The 14341-nt window shown below is 42.7% G+C and overlaps 1 pseudogene; it reads left to right on the forward strand.

Moving 5' to 3' along the window:
• Positions 1 to 5549: 5549 nt before the first annotated feature.
• On the forward strand, positions 5550 to 13796 carry LOC148149748 (uncharacterized; annotated as a pseudogene).
• Positions 13797 to 14341: the final 545 nt, after the last annotated feature.

Below are 14341 nucleotides of genomic sequence, written 5' to 3' on the forward strand. Positions count from 1 at the left end.
GTGTTGGTAGGGGTGGGGGTGGGGTGCTCACTGTTAACTCTAGCTTTGTATTATATTTGAATTTTCCTCACTTTATTGAGGAGTGCCTGGGTCAAGGGTGGGGCATTGGTTGGGAGAGGATATGAGGGATTTTTGGAGAGGAAGTGATGCCCCCTGGGAACAAGGGGGAAAGTCTCCACTTAGATACGTTTTATATTTTTTTTATTTAGAAATAGTTTTTTACTGTATTGTTGTGGGTGTATTAAAGAGGGTTTATTTTTGTAAATTTTACATGTTCCATGCTCGGGATGTTCTGGATAGGGTTCCCCCTCCCGAGGGGTCTCGGATTGGCCCAGAGGATTATGGTTGATCAATCGGTTAAGTGGTGCACCTGGAATGTCAAAGGGAGTAATTCGCCACTTAAAAGGAAGAAAATATTATCAAATCTTAAGAAGGAAAGAGTTGATATAGCTCTCCTACAGGAGACGCATCTGTCAGATAAAGAACACTTGAAATTACGACAGGGCGGATTTGATCAGGCCTTTTTTTCTTCTTTTAGCTCAAAAAGCAGGGCAGTTGTTATTCTTGTTCGGAAGAATTTCCCTTTCAAAATCCTAAAGCAGATAAAAGACGAATCTGGACGATATATCTTGATTAAAGCTCTCATAAATGGAGAGGAATATGGGATTTTAAATTTGTACTGCCCCCCGGCACACCCCTTTAAATTTATAACAGAAGCCTTCTCAAAATTGATGGCTTTTAATGCCCGTCATATAATTATAGGGGGAGACTTTAATTGTATTATGGATCCGGAAATAGACAGGATTCCCAAGAGTACTGCAGGAGTATCTCCCAGATCTAGACAATTGATGGATCTGAACAAAGAATTAGGATTAGTAGATGTATGGAGATGTCTTCATCCACAGGGTAGAGATTTTTCTTTCTACTCTAATCCACATAAATGTCATACCAGAATTGATATGTTTTTTGCCCCCTCAATTTTTTTAAATTCCATATCATCCTGTAAAATAGGTAATATAGCAATTTCTGACCACGCTGCTGTATATATGGAAACTAAGGCGAGGAACAGTGGGACATCCCCTCGGCATTGGCGTATGGACCCCTTCTTAATGAAAGATAGTAAATTTGTAAAGTACTTCTCTCAAGAATTTAAAACTTTTTTAGAAATTAATTCAGGTACAGCTAGCAACCCGTCAATGATGTGGGAGACCATCAAAGCTTACACGCGAGGCTTGATCATCTCCTACTCAGCGACCCAGAAGAAATTAAAAGGAGAACAACAGCGTTTGCTTGAAGCCCGCTTAAAAGCGGCTGAAACAGCATACACTGATAGACCCTCTATTATTAAATTGCAAAGGATTACAGCTCTTAGGACAGCTCTAAATACTACACTTACTCAAACGGCTAAGAGGGAAATATTATTTGCAAAGCAAAGATTATATGAATATGGCGACAAACCGGGTAGATACTTAGCATTTCTTGCAAAGAAAAAAAAGGCCCCTCAGACGATTATGTCTATTAAGGAAAGTACGGGTATTTTGACTCATGATCATAAAAAGATTAATGCGACCTTTAGAAAATTCTATTCTGAGTTATATAAATCACAGGATTGTGAAGATAGGGCGAAGAGGATGCAGTCATTTTTTAAAAATTTGACTTTTCCAGACCTAACTCCGGAACAAGTATCGGTCCTAAATGCTCCTCTTACACCCCAAGAAATAGTTGATGCAATTAGGCACCTTCAAAATGGTAAGACGCCGGGCCCAGATGGCTTTCAAGCTGAATTCTATAAAGAATTTACAGAAATACTGGTTGGTCCACTTATGGACATGTATAACTATGCATATAGTCAGGGCTGTCTCCCGCCTTCGCTGAAAGAGGCAAATATCTCTCTTATCCTCAAAAAAGGAAAGGACCCAGAAGATTGTACATCATACAGACCAATATCCTTGCTAAATGTAGATTTTAAAATCCTCTCTAAAACGTTAGCACTGAGATTAGAAAGGATACTGCCACATATTATAAAGGAGGATCAGACGGGGTTTATTAAGGGCCGTAGATCATCTAATAATGTTAGAAGGGCTCTGAATATGATTCAAGCTTGTCATCAGGGAAAGATACCAGGAGTAGTGGTTTCATTAGACGCGGAAAAGGCATTTGATAGGGTCGAATGGTCATATTTGTTTTACACATTGGAGAGGTTTGGTGTTGGACAGGTGTTTACCAAATGGATCTCAACATTGTATAGTGATCCCAAAGCAGTTGTGGTTACCAATGGATTAGGCTCGGATAGCTTCAGTGTGGGTAGGGGCTGCCATCAGGGATGTCCCCTCTCGCCATTGTTATTCACGCTAATAATTGAACCACTAGCAGAAGCTATACGAGCTGATCCTAACATAGTGGCCCCAAGGATTGGTACAGGTAAACATAAAATTACCCTTTATGCAGATGATGTTCTTCTATTCCTCAGTAACCCTTTGATGTCCATACCTCGCTTAATCCAAGTTATTAATACATTTAGTGCATTCTCAGGCTATAAAATTAATTTTTCAAAATCGGAAGCTATGCCAATGGGTGGCCTTGCTGTGATACCCCGCTTAGCGGACGGTTCCCTTTTTCCCTTTCGCTGGTCCCTGGAGGGTTTCTTATATTTAGGCATTTTTATTACTCCAGTATTTGGTCAGTTGTATAAGGCTAATTTTGTGTATTTATTGGAAAGGATAAGGCAGGACCTCCAGCGATGGGGAGACCTGCCAATTTCCTGGCTGGGTAGAATAGCATTAATCAAAATGAATATCCTGCCCCGTCTCCTATATCCTATGAGAATGCTTCCGGTGATGCTGCCGAGGACAGCTTTATGTAAATTATACGGCTGGCTGAGTTCCTTTATCTGGAACCATAGGCGACCCCTCATTAAGCTGAAGAAGCTACAGCTTCCACAGGCAAGGGGTGGATTGGACTTCCCAGATTTTAGGAAATATCAATTAAGTTCCCTATTAAGTTATATAGCTGATTGGGCCTTGTCTGATCCACAATCAATCTGGTTGGACATCGAGGCTTCTCAAGTAAAATACCCACTTATTAACCTTTTATTCTCAGACAAGAGGAAAATCATTACAGATCACTGTAAAAACCCTATAATACTGAATACAATCAAGGCTTGGAATATAATGCGGCAAAATGAGGGTAATTCACATAAAACATCCCCCTATGCACCGATAGTGGGAGCATGGGGATTCCAACCGGGGTTAACAGATGCCACTTTTAAACTCTGGAGAGCCAGGGGTATCTCATGTCTTGGGGATTTATTTAAAGATGGGGTCCTGATGTCTTTCGGACAGCTGCGTCAGAAATTCGGATTACCCAATGGAGACCTCTTTCGATACTTCCAAATTCGAGATTTTATACAGAAGAAGACTACGTTATTAGATAGTCTTTATAAATCCGATAGAGAATGTAGTGTCCTACGACCAGTGGGGGTATCTTCCGTCAGTAATATTTATCATTTGCTACATGATGACGTATCGGGAGATATGGATAATCTGCTTAAAACATGGGATCAGGATCTGGGACTAGAAATCTCCACAGAAACGTGGAATGATATCTGGGAAAATGCTAGAAGAATTACTATTTGTAACAGAACCCAGGCTATCCAGCTGAAGATACTTCATAGGGCCCATATAGCACCGGTTCGATTGGCAAAATTTAAGGCAGGAGCATCTCCAATGTGTCCTAAATGCAAAATAGAGGTGGGCACTCTTGTACATTGCTTATGGACCTGTCATAAGATCCGTGGATATTGGACTAAAGTAGCAAGTACCCTGACAGAAATTTTAGGAACGGAAATAAAAGTGGACCCCGTATCTCTCCTCTTGGGCTTTTCGAACTTTCCCTCCCTGGACACGTACGGGAAGAGACTATTTTCTATTCTTTCTTTCTGTGCAAGGAAAAATATTTTGATGAACTGGGTGGCGGAGGGCCCCCCTGGACTTTCAAATTGGCACAGACTAATTATGGAATGTATTCCCCTTGACTTCCTTACAAATATGGTGCACCGAAAGACCGAATTATTTTATAAAATATGGCAGCCCTTTTTGAATTACATAAATACAGATATTTCGGCTATCCTAACAAGGGCTTTTATTTAATTGAGACCACGAACCTGGCTGGTCCGCGGCCCCTCGGGGGAGGAATCCCGCACGAATACGGGTTTTATCATATCTGATGTTAACACATCCCGAGCATGTAAGAGACTTAAATATACACCCTGATTAGTTGTAGGTTAGATTAGTAGATAGTTGAGTTTTGTCTGTTTGTTTTTTTTTGTTGTTTTTTTTTGGGGTTTTTTTTTTGTTGTTTTGTTTTGTTTTGTTTTTTTTTTGTTGTCAAATTTTGGCTATTGTATATTTGAGCTAATTGTATATCAATGTTTATATCTGAGAGTTTTGTTTATTTTTGTAAACTTGTAAAAATGTTAAATTTCTAATAAAAATATCTATAAAAAAAAACCTGTGGAGCACCATGCACTTAGTGCTAACTTATCTCCAGCATCTCACTTTCTCCATTGCATCTGTGTCAGCTCTCTGATTGAGCAAATCACCTTAGTGTCAATCTTTCATCAACTTACTGGAACACTGTTCATTGTTCCTTTTCAAATGATGATCTAATTGCAGAGTACAGAACTAATATATTCACCACAATATATTAGGATTGGCATTTCTAGACAGAAAGAGTCGTAGTAGCCTAGTGATTACAAATAAATCCAGGAGCTGAGTGTAAGGTATACAGGGTTATTCAATTTTTAAAAATGATAATGGGAGAGATCTGATATTAAATCTAAATTTATTTATAGTTTTTTTATCATGATGCTGACACTATACAACAGAATTTGTAAACAGTGTGCAAAGCTTACAATTATTTTCATAATGAGTCTTTTCAAATTTATCTGACTTAATATTTTGTTCCACACTATTTTTTAGCATTATTCTCTGCACCATCTGACCAGTCCTAATGCCCACATTAATATGCTGCAGAAATATTCCAAAGCCCAGGCCATTCCTCCCTCCTTGCAAGTGGAATCTGTTGTGTTAGGCATGTTTGCCCTTTTCTTTCACTGGCCACAAGCTCCAAGTTACAGAAAAAAGTATTCATAGAATAGAATCCATATAGTTTGGAAGCAGGCCATTCAGCCCATCGAGTCCATATCCCTTATCTTATCCCTGTCACCCTTCATTCCCCATGTAGGAAATTTCACACTACCAATCTACCTAACATACATATCTTTGAACTGTGGGAAGAAGCAGCCAGAGTACTTGGTGGAAACAAACACAGACGTGGGAAGTATGTGCAAACTCTATACAGACAGTCACCCAAAGTGGAATCAAACCTGTGTCGTTGCCATTGGTGCTAACCACTGAGCCACCATACTACCCTAGTTGAGAGATATAAAATAATACGCTTTTCGCTGTAAAGGCAAGATAAAGTACATCTTAAGTATAACATTTTGAAATTAGATGAGGATGGGTATCTTATTGTACAAGTTAAGAAAGATGACAATAGCGCTCCAACAGGCCATAAAAGTGAAAAATGAAAATCTGGATTGTGAGAAGAATATGGTAAAAGTGCAATGAATAATGCTGAACTTGCATAAGGCCATACATAGCCAACTGGCTGTTATCAGGAAACCTGTAGGCTACAAATCTTGTATCTTCATCAGGTAAGATGCAGATCTTAAACTTTGTGTCTCCTTTTAGCAATATTAAATGGTTATTATAAATTCCTTTGTTCTCTTAAAACTGACACTACTTGATGTAATATCATTGCATGGATACCTGTTTCTCTTCAATCACTCAGTCAAGTAGGCATACAGGTATTGTGTTTCAGAAAATATTATTTTCAAAAACATTTATGCATTTTAAACATATGTTTATATCAGAGATCATATCTGATACATATGATCCTCCCTTTTAGCCCATTGATTTCTGGGAATCAGAAATTTCTACCGCATCCCAGCATTGAGACTGTAAACTACTCACCTGAATTTTTCTCTTCATCTTTGCAATCTGGCTTTTGTCTTTTCTTCATTAATGTCCCACTGCATCCAGTGTCTCCACTAATATTATCTTTGACATATTCAAAAGGATTAAACATTCCTGTTTGATATGATGAGGTTTTATTTTAATTGTGTGAGGAATGGCCTTGCATGAAACATCCTTTAGTTATGATGATGGATAATGTAAAAGGACCATTCAAAATATACTCCATTTCAATTCTCCCTCAAATTTCCCACTTTAGTGATCACAATTATTACAAAGTTTCTAAATAAATGGTTTATTATAATTATTAAACACCATAAAATTAACAAATAAGAATGATACTTCTGTTTATATCTGCAAACTAAACAACAGGTTTATTTTAAAACAAAATCTGTGATTCATAGATGAAATTATTATTTTGAATCATGCAACAAATGTTATATAGTGTACCGCCAACTAAAAATTGTAACATTATTCTGTTAAGTACTGTTTTGACAGAGATCCTAACATATTTGCATAACCTTAATTTGAAATGTATCTGCATCTGTGACTGAAGTTTTCACAATGAAATCTCTTACTGCAAGTAACACTCACTACCTAGTGAGTGAGGTAATCAACACTGACAGTCATGTGCTGTTGCCTGATCACCTAACATGACATGTAATTATAGAGTGAGACAAGGTAAACATTTATTGACTTCCATCTTGCTTGAAATTATGACACTGCTTGTTATTACCAATTAAGATGGGAGATTTCTGTGACAGATCTATTAACTGTGTCCATCTACTTGTTCCACAATACAGAGTACTCCAGTAAGGTGGAAACTACTGCATTTTTGTTACTGGGCAGTATTTAGCAACATAGCAGCATTTAGAATTTTAAAAAAAAATACTTTATTCTTTGGTTGCCTGTCATTGGGATTATCCAATTGTTGACAGCTTTGTGCATTGGGATGGTTTGCTAGGTTAAATATAAGTTGCTATCACATATTTTTATGGAAAAAATACTTGAAATCAGTTTTAGATTAAGTTTGCTTAGCATTTTACTGACCATAATCTTAATTTTCTTAAGTATCATGCATGTACCAATTCAACAATTAGTTTATCCAAATGGATTAAGTTGCACTGAATGGCAATATGCTTCTGCTCTAATTTTGGATTACAGTTTGGTACGGAGATTTCAAACTGTCAAATGTGATTCTAATTGCAACCGTTAAAAGCATTTGACGAATGTTGAAGTACCGTATATACTCGTGTAAATGTCGATCTCATGTAAAAGTGGACCCCTACTTTGGGCCAAAAAATTTTGTATTTTTCATATATCTCATGTAAATGTTGACCCTACCATATCACATTACAAACCACTTAAAAAGAAAACTGCATGTCCCCATTGACTCACTTAAACAAAACTGCATTCATTCATTCCCATAACTCGACTCATGGCTCTTTGTTTACCATATGGTATCTCCATTCATTCATTCACACTTCTACTTAACCCACTTTGATTATGACAGCATGTTTTAATTCATTCATTCATTCAGGTCAGTACTAAGTCTACTCATTGCACTTTGTTCACTATGTATCCAGAAGTTAATATAATTAAGAAGTGAATCATTTTAATCATGCCATCATATCAGAAGAAAAATGAGATATATTAGCAATGGAATAATAATTCTTTGACAAAATTGTTAATGTTACTGAGGTTCATAACATACAAGAGTAAATGGGAGGGAAACAGAAGAATTGGGCAGGAAAGTTCAAGAAGCTTACACATTCAGAATTTAACAAAAATTTCATTTTAAGTGTGCCATTATATCAAGCCATGATGATGCCGAACAGTATGATTTTGCAGGATTTCAATGAACCTTTGTATTTGACATGTTAACTTTTTGTATGTATAAATAAAATTTACTACCAGCAATTCATTCTTGTTTTTATTGCCTTTAACCGGTAATTACATTTTACCGTAATTCATTGTATTTTTCTTCTTTACCCGGCATTAGTTGAGTGATCAAATCGGCTTCTGCTAATGACATGGTATTTCGAGCTACAGCATGAATTTCAGTCCCTCAAAACTAGTACCAGACTAATAGTTAACACCATACATTTAAGCTTTAAAATAGTCTAAAGAAGTCGACTTTTACACCAGTATATACAGTAAATGTGATCTCTTCAACTTCCTGCCTGCTAGTGCAAAATTAAGAGAAGAACCATGGAAACAGTGGAGACAAGGTATCAATACAATTTCCATTATTTTTACAGCCATCTTCTGTTGAATTTATTTGGGATGAATGATTGAATAGGAAAACCTCATAGACCACCCGCATTCAGTGTTAAGTATTGAATAAATGGTTTAACCTATGTGGTCGCACTGTTTTGATCCTTGAAAGCCTCGAAACTGAAATCATACCAAAATTCAGATTTTCCCTACTCTAGATGACCAAATTGTACAGTGCCTGAAATTAATAAATACCTTGAACAGCATAAAGTCCCTGAATATAGAACAGAGCCTGATTCTATTACCAAAACTGAAGCTAATGCAGATCTTAAAAATAATGATCAGTTTGAAACTGATACAGAAACTGTGATATAAATAATTGATCTGAAAAAGTTACTGTTGGAACCTATATAAACTCTATCCAATTTAATGATGCCATACTGACTTAGATGGGGAAAATGCTTGTCATAACATATCCAAACATATTAATTTAGTAAAAAACAAAATATGTCGAAAGAAGGATTCGTGGAAGCACTTTACAATTATCTGGTGGTGCTTTTTCTGCAGCATTTGCAACCTGGTAGCAGTGATGGTTATGGAAGATAGTCGTTGGACCTAGAAGAAAGAAAATGACAAGACAATTGAATTTAGAATTAAGTTTAATTGTAATGTGTACTCAAGCACAGGGATACAGAAATATAGTGAAAAGTGTACAAAGCCTACATTGTAGGCACCATCTTAGGTATAAAGGTACCTAGGTACAAACTCTTAGATTCTAGATTAGAGTGGTGCTGGAAAAGCACAACAAGTCAGGCAGCATCTGAGGAGCAAGAAAATGAATTTAATACATGCCCACCCCTTCTCATGACTCCACCCCCATTCCCCCTACCACCACACCCACTCCAGTTACCGGTTCCATCCCCACTCCCAGCTCCACACCTACACCAGATCCTAGCTCCCAGCCCTGTCGGGTTTTCACCATCTGTCCAGACCTCCCCCTCACTGAGGACGAATGATCAGTCCTCAGCAAAGGACTCACCTTCATCCCCCTCCGCCCATGCATCAATGAGTTTAATACACGCCGTGACGTCAAACACTTCTTCCGCCGCCTCCATCTCTGAGCTTACTTTTACAATCAGGACTCCCACCAACCTTCCGAAGACCCCTTCGCCCACCTCCAGCACACTCCATCCACCTGGACACCCCGTGCTGGCCTATTACCTGCCCTCAATCTCTTCATTTCCCACTGCCGCCGAGACATTAACCACCTCAAACTGTCTACCCCCCTCCCCCACTCCAACCTCTCACCCTCACAATGCGCAGCCCTCCACTCCCTCTGTTCCAATCCCAACCTCACCATCAAACCAGCAGATAAAGGGAGTGCAGTGGTAGTTTGGCACACTGAACTCTACACCGTTGAAGCCAGGTGCCAACTCGAAGACACCTCCTCCTACCGCCCCCTCGACCATGACCCCACCTTCCACCACTAAACTGTCATCTCCCAGACCATACAGAACCTCATCACCTCAGGAGATCTCCCACCCACAGCTTCCAACCTCATAGTCTGGAAACCCCGCACTGCCCAATTCTACCTCCTTCCCAAGATCCACAAGCCTGACCACCCTGGCCGACCCATTGTCTCAGCATGCTCCTGCCCCATAGAAATCATCTCTAGCTACCTCAACACTGTCCTATCCCCCCTAGTCCAGGAATTCCCCACATACATTCGAGACACCACCCACGCCCTCCACCTCCTCCAAGACTTCAGTTTCCCCGGCCCCCAACACCTCATCTTCATCATGCATATCCAATCCCTCTACACCTCCATCCGCCATGACCAGGGCCTCCAAGCCCTTCGTTTCTTCCTCTCCCGACAGTACCCTTCCACCGACACTCTCATTTGTTTGGCTGAATTGGTCCTCACCCTTAACAATTTCTCCTTCGAATCCTCCCACTTCCTCCAGACCAAAGGAGTAGTCATGGGCACCCTCATGTGCTTCGGCTATTCCTGTCTCTTTGGCGGCTACGTAGAAAAGTCCATCTACCTTGGTTACACCGGCACCAGTCCCCAGTTCTTCCTCCGCTACATTGATGACTGCATTGGCGCCACCTCATGCTCCCGCGAGGAGGTTGAGCAATTCATCAACTTCACCAACACATTCCACCCTGACCTTAAATTCACCTGGACCATCTCTGACACCTCCCTCCCCTTCCTGGACCTCTCCATCTCCATTAATGACGACCGACTTGACACTGACATTTTTACAAACCCACCGACTCCCACAGCTACCTGTATTACATATCTTCCCACCCTATCTCCTGCAAAAATGCCATCCTGTATTCCCAATTCCTCCCGCCTCCGCCGTATCTGTTCCCAGGAGGACCAGTTCTACCACAGAACACACCAGATGGCCTCCTTCTTTAGAGACCGCAATTTCCCTTCCGACGTGCTTAAAAATGTCCACCAACATATCTCATCCACATCCCGCACCTCTGTCCTCAAACTCCACCCCTCCAACCGTAACAAGGACAGAACGCCCCTGGTGCTCACCTTCCACCCTACCAGCCTTTGCATAAACAACATCATCCAATGACATTTCCGCCACCTCCAAATGGACCCCACCACCAGGGATATATTTCCCTCCCCACCCATTTCTGCTTTCTGCAAAGACCGTTCCTTTTGTGCCTACCTGGTCAGGTCCACGCCCCCCCCCCCGCAACAACCCACCCTCCCGTCCCTCCCCTGTCACCGCAGGAATTGCAAAACTTGTGCCCACACCTCCTCCCTCACCTCCATCCAAGGCCCCAAAGGAGCCTTCCACATCCATCAAAATTTTACCTGCACTTCCACCAATATCATTTATTGTATCCGTTGCTCCGATGCGGTCTCCTCTACACTGGGGAGACTGGACGCCTCCTAGCAGAGTGCTTTAGGGAACATCTCTGGGACACCCACACCAATCAACCACACCGCCCTGTGGCCCAACATTTCAACTCCCCCTCCCACTCTACCAAGGACATGCAGGTCCTGGGCCTCCTTCACTGCCGCTCCCTCACCACCCGACGCCTGGAGGAAGAACGCCTCATCTTCCACCTTGGAACACTTCAACCCCAGGGCATCAATGTGGATTTCACCAGTTCCCTCATTTCCCCTTCCCCCACCTCACCCCAGTTCCGACCTTCCAGCTCAGCACCGTCCCCATGACCTGTCTTACCTGCCTATCTTCCTTTCTACCTGTCCACCCCACCCTCCTCTCTGACCTATCACCTCCAACCCCACCCCCATTCACCTATTATACTCTATGCTACTTTCTCCCCACCCCCACCACCCTCTCATTTATCTCTCCACTCTGCAGGCACACTTCCTCTATTCCTGATGAAGGGCTTTTGCCCGAAACGTCGATTGTCTTGCTCCTTGGATGCTGCCTGACCTGCTGTGCTTTTCCAGCATCACTCTAATCTCGTCTCTGGTATCCAGCATCTGCAGCCCTTGTTTTTCAAACTCTTATATACAAATAGAAAGATAAAGAAATATACATACAGGTTCAACACTTCAGTCCGACTTTAAACAGATATACACTGGGCTTTCCCCGTGATGCTCGTACTTTTCATGAGGGCTTGATCTTTCCTCTGTACTGAGCTCAATCTCTTCCGCACTGAACTCAATCTCCTCTGCACTGGGCTCAGTCTCCTCCGCACTGGGCTCAATCTCCTCCGCACTGGGCTCAATCTCCTCCCTCTGAGCTCAATCTCCTCCCACTGAGCTCAATCTCCTCTGCACTGGGCTCAATCTCCTCCGCACTGGGCTCAATCTCCTCCGCACTGGGCTCAATCTCCTCCCTCTGAGCTCAATCTCCTCCCACTGAGCTCAATCTCCTCTGCACTGAGCTCAACCTCCTCCGCACTGAGCTCAACCTCCTCTGCACTGGGCTCAATCTCCTCTGCACTGAGCTCAATCTCCTCCGCACTGAGCTCAACCTCCTCTGCACTGGGCTCAATCTCCTCTGCACTGAGCTCAATCTCCTCTGCACTGAGCTCAACCTCCTCTGCACTGAGCTCAGTCTCCTTCCACTGAGCTCATACTCCTCCACGCTGGGCTCAACCTCCTCTGCACTGGGCTCAACCTCCTCTGCACTGGGCTCAATCTCTTTGCACTGGGCTCAGTCTCCTCCGCACTGGGCTCAATCTCCCCTGCACTGGGCTCAATCTCCACTGCACTGAGCTCAATCTCCCCTGCACTGGGCTCAATCTCCTCTGCACTGAGCTCAATCTACTCTGCGCTGGGCTCAATCTACTCTGCACTGGGCTCAATCTCCTCTGCACTGGGCTCAGTCTCCTCAGCACTGGGGAGAAAGTGAGGTCTGCAGATGCTGGAGATCAGAGATGGAAATGTGTTGCTGGAAAAGCGCTGCAGGTCAGGCAGCATCTAGGGAACAGGAGAATCGATGTTTCGGGCATTAGTCCTTCTTCAGGACTGGGCTCAATTTCCTCTGCTCTGGGCTCAATTTCCTCTGCTCTGGGCTCAATCTCCTCCGCACTGAGCTCAATCTCCTCTGCATTGGGCTCAATTTCCTCTGCTCTGGGCTCAATCTCCTCCATGCTGGGCTCAATCTCCTCTGCACTGGGCTCAATTTCCTCTGCACTGGGCTCATTTTCCTCTGCTCTGGGCTCAATCTCCTCCATGCTGGGCTCAATCTCCTCCGCACTGATCTCAATCTCCTCTGCGCTGGGCTCAATCTATAAGATCATAAGACATAGGAGCGGAAGTAAGGCCATTCGGCCCATCGAGTTCACTCCGCCATTCAATCATGGCTGATGGGCATTTCAACTCCACTTACCCGCATTCTCTCCGTAGTCCTTAATTCCTTGTGAAATCAAGAATTTATCTATTTCTGCCTTGAAGACATTTAGCGTCCCAGCCTCCACTGCACTCTGTGGCAATGAATTCCACAGGCCCACCACTCTCTGGCTGAAGAAATGTCTCCGCATTTCTGTTCTGAATTTACCCCCTCTAATTCTAAGGCTGTGTTCACGGGTCCTAGTCTCCTCGCCTAATGGAAACAATTTCCTAGCGTCCACTCTCTCCAAGCCATGTATTATCTTGTAAGTTTCTATTAGATCTCCCCTTAATCTTCTAAACTCCAATGAATACAATCCCAGGATCCTCAGCCGTTCCTCATATGTTAGACCTACCATTCCAGGGATCATCCGTGTGAATCTCTGCTGGACACGCTCCAGTGCCAGTATGTCCTTCCTGAGGTGTGGGGACCAAAACTGGACACAGTACTCCAAATGGGGCCTAACCAGAGCTTTATAAAGTCTCAGTAGCACAACAGTGCTTTTATATTCCAACCCTCTTGAGATAATTGACAACATTGCATTCGCTTTCTTAATCACAGACTCAACCGGCATGTTTACCTTTAGAGAATCCTCAACTAGCACTCCTAGATCCCTCTGTACTTTGGCTTTACGAATTTTCTCACCGTTTAGAAAGTAATCCATGCTTCTATTCTTTTTCCCAAAGTGCAATGTCCTCCGCACTGAACTCAATCTCCTCTGCACTGGGCTCAATCTCCTCTGCACTGAGCTCAATCTCCCACTCTGGGCACAATCTCCTCCACACTGAGCTCAATCTCCTCTGCACTGAGCTCAATCTCCCACTCTGGGCTCAATCTCCTCCACACTGAGCTCAATCTCCTCTGCACTGAGCTCAATCTCCTCTGCACTGAGCTCAATCTCCTCTGCACTGAGCTCAATCTCACATTCTGGGCTCAATCTCCTCCACACTGAGCTCAATCTCCTCTGCACTGAGCTCAATCTCCTCTGCACTGAGCTCAATCTCCCACTCTGGGCTCAATCTCCTCCACACTGAGCTCAATCTCCTCTGCACTGAGCTCAATCTCCTCCACGCTGAGTTCAATCTCCTCTGCACTGAGCTCAATCTCCCACTCTGGGCACAATCTCCTCTGCACTGAGCTCAATCTCCTCCACGCTGAGTTCAATCTCCTCCACACTGAGCTCAATCTCCTCTGCACTGAGCTCAATCTCCCACGCTGAGCTCAATCTCCTCTACTCTGGGCACAATCTCC

The sequence above is a fragment of the Chiloscyllium plagiosum genome, unplaced genomic scaffold (assembly GCF_037043375.1).
Source record: "Chiloscyllium plagiosum isolate Xiang-an unplaced genomic scaffold, Cpla_swu_hap1 HiC_scaffold_6, whole genome shotgun sequence".
NCBI classification, from domain to species: Eukaryota; Metazoa; Chordata; class Chondrichthyes; order Orectolobiformes; family Hemiscylliidae; genus Chiloscyllium; species Chiloscyllium plagiosum.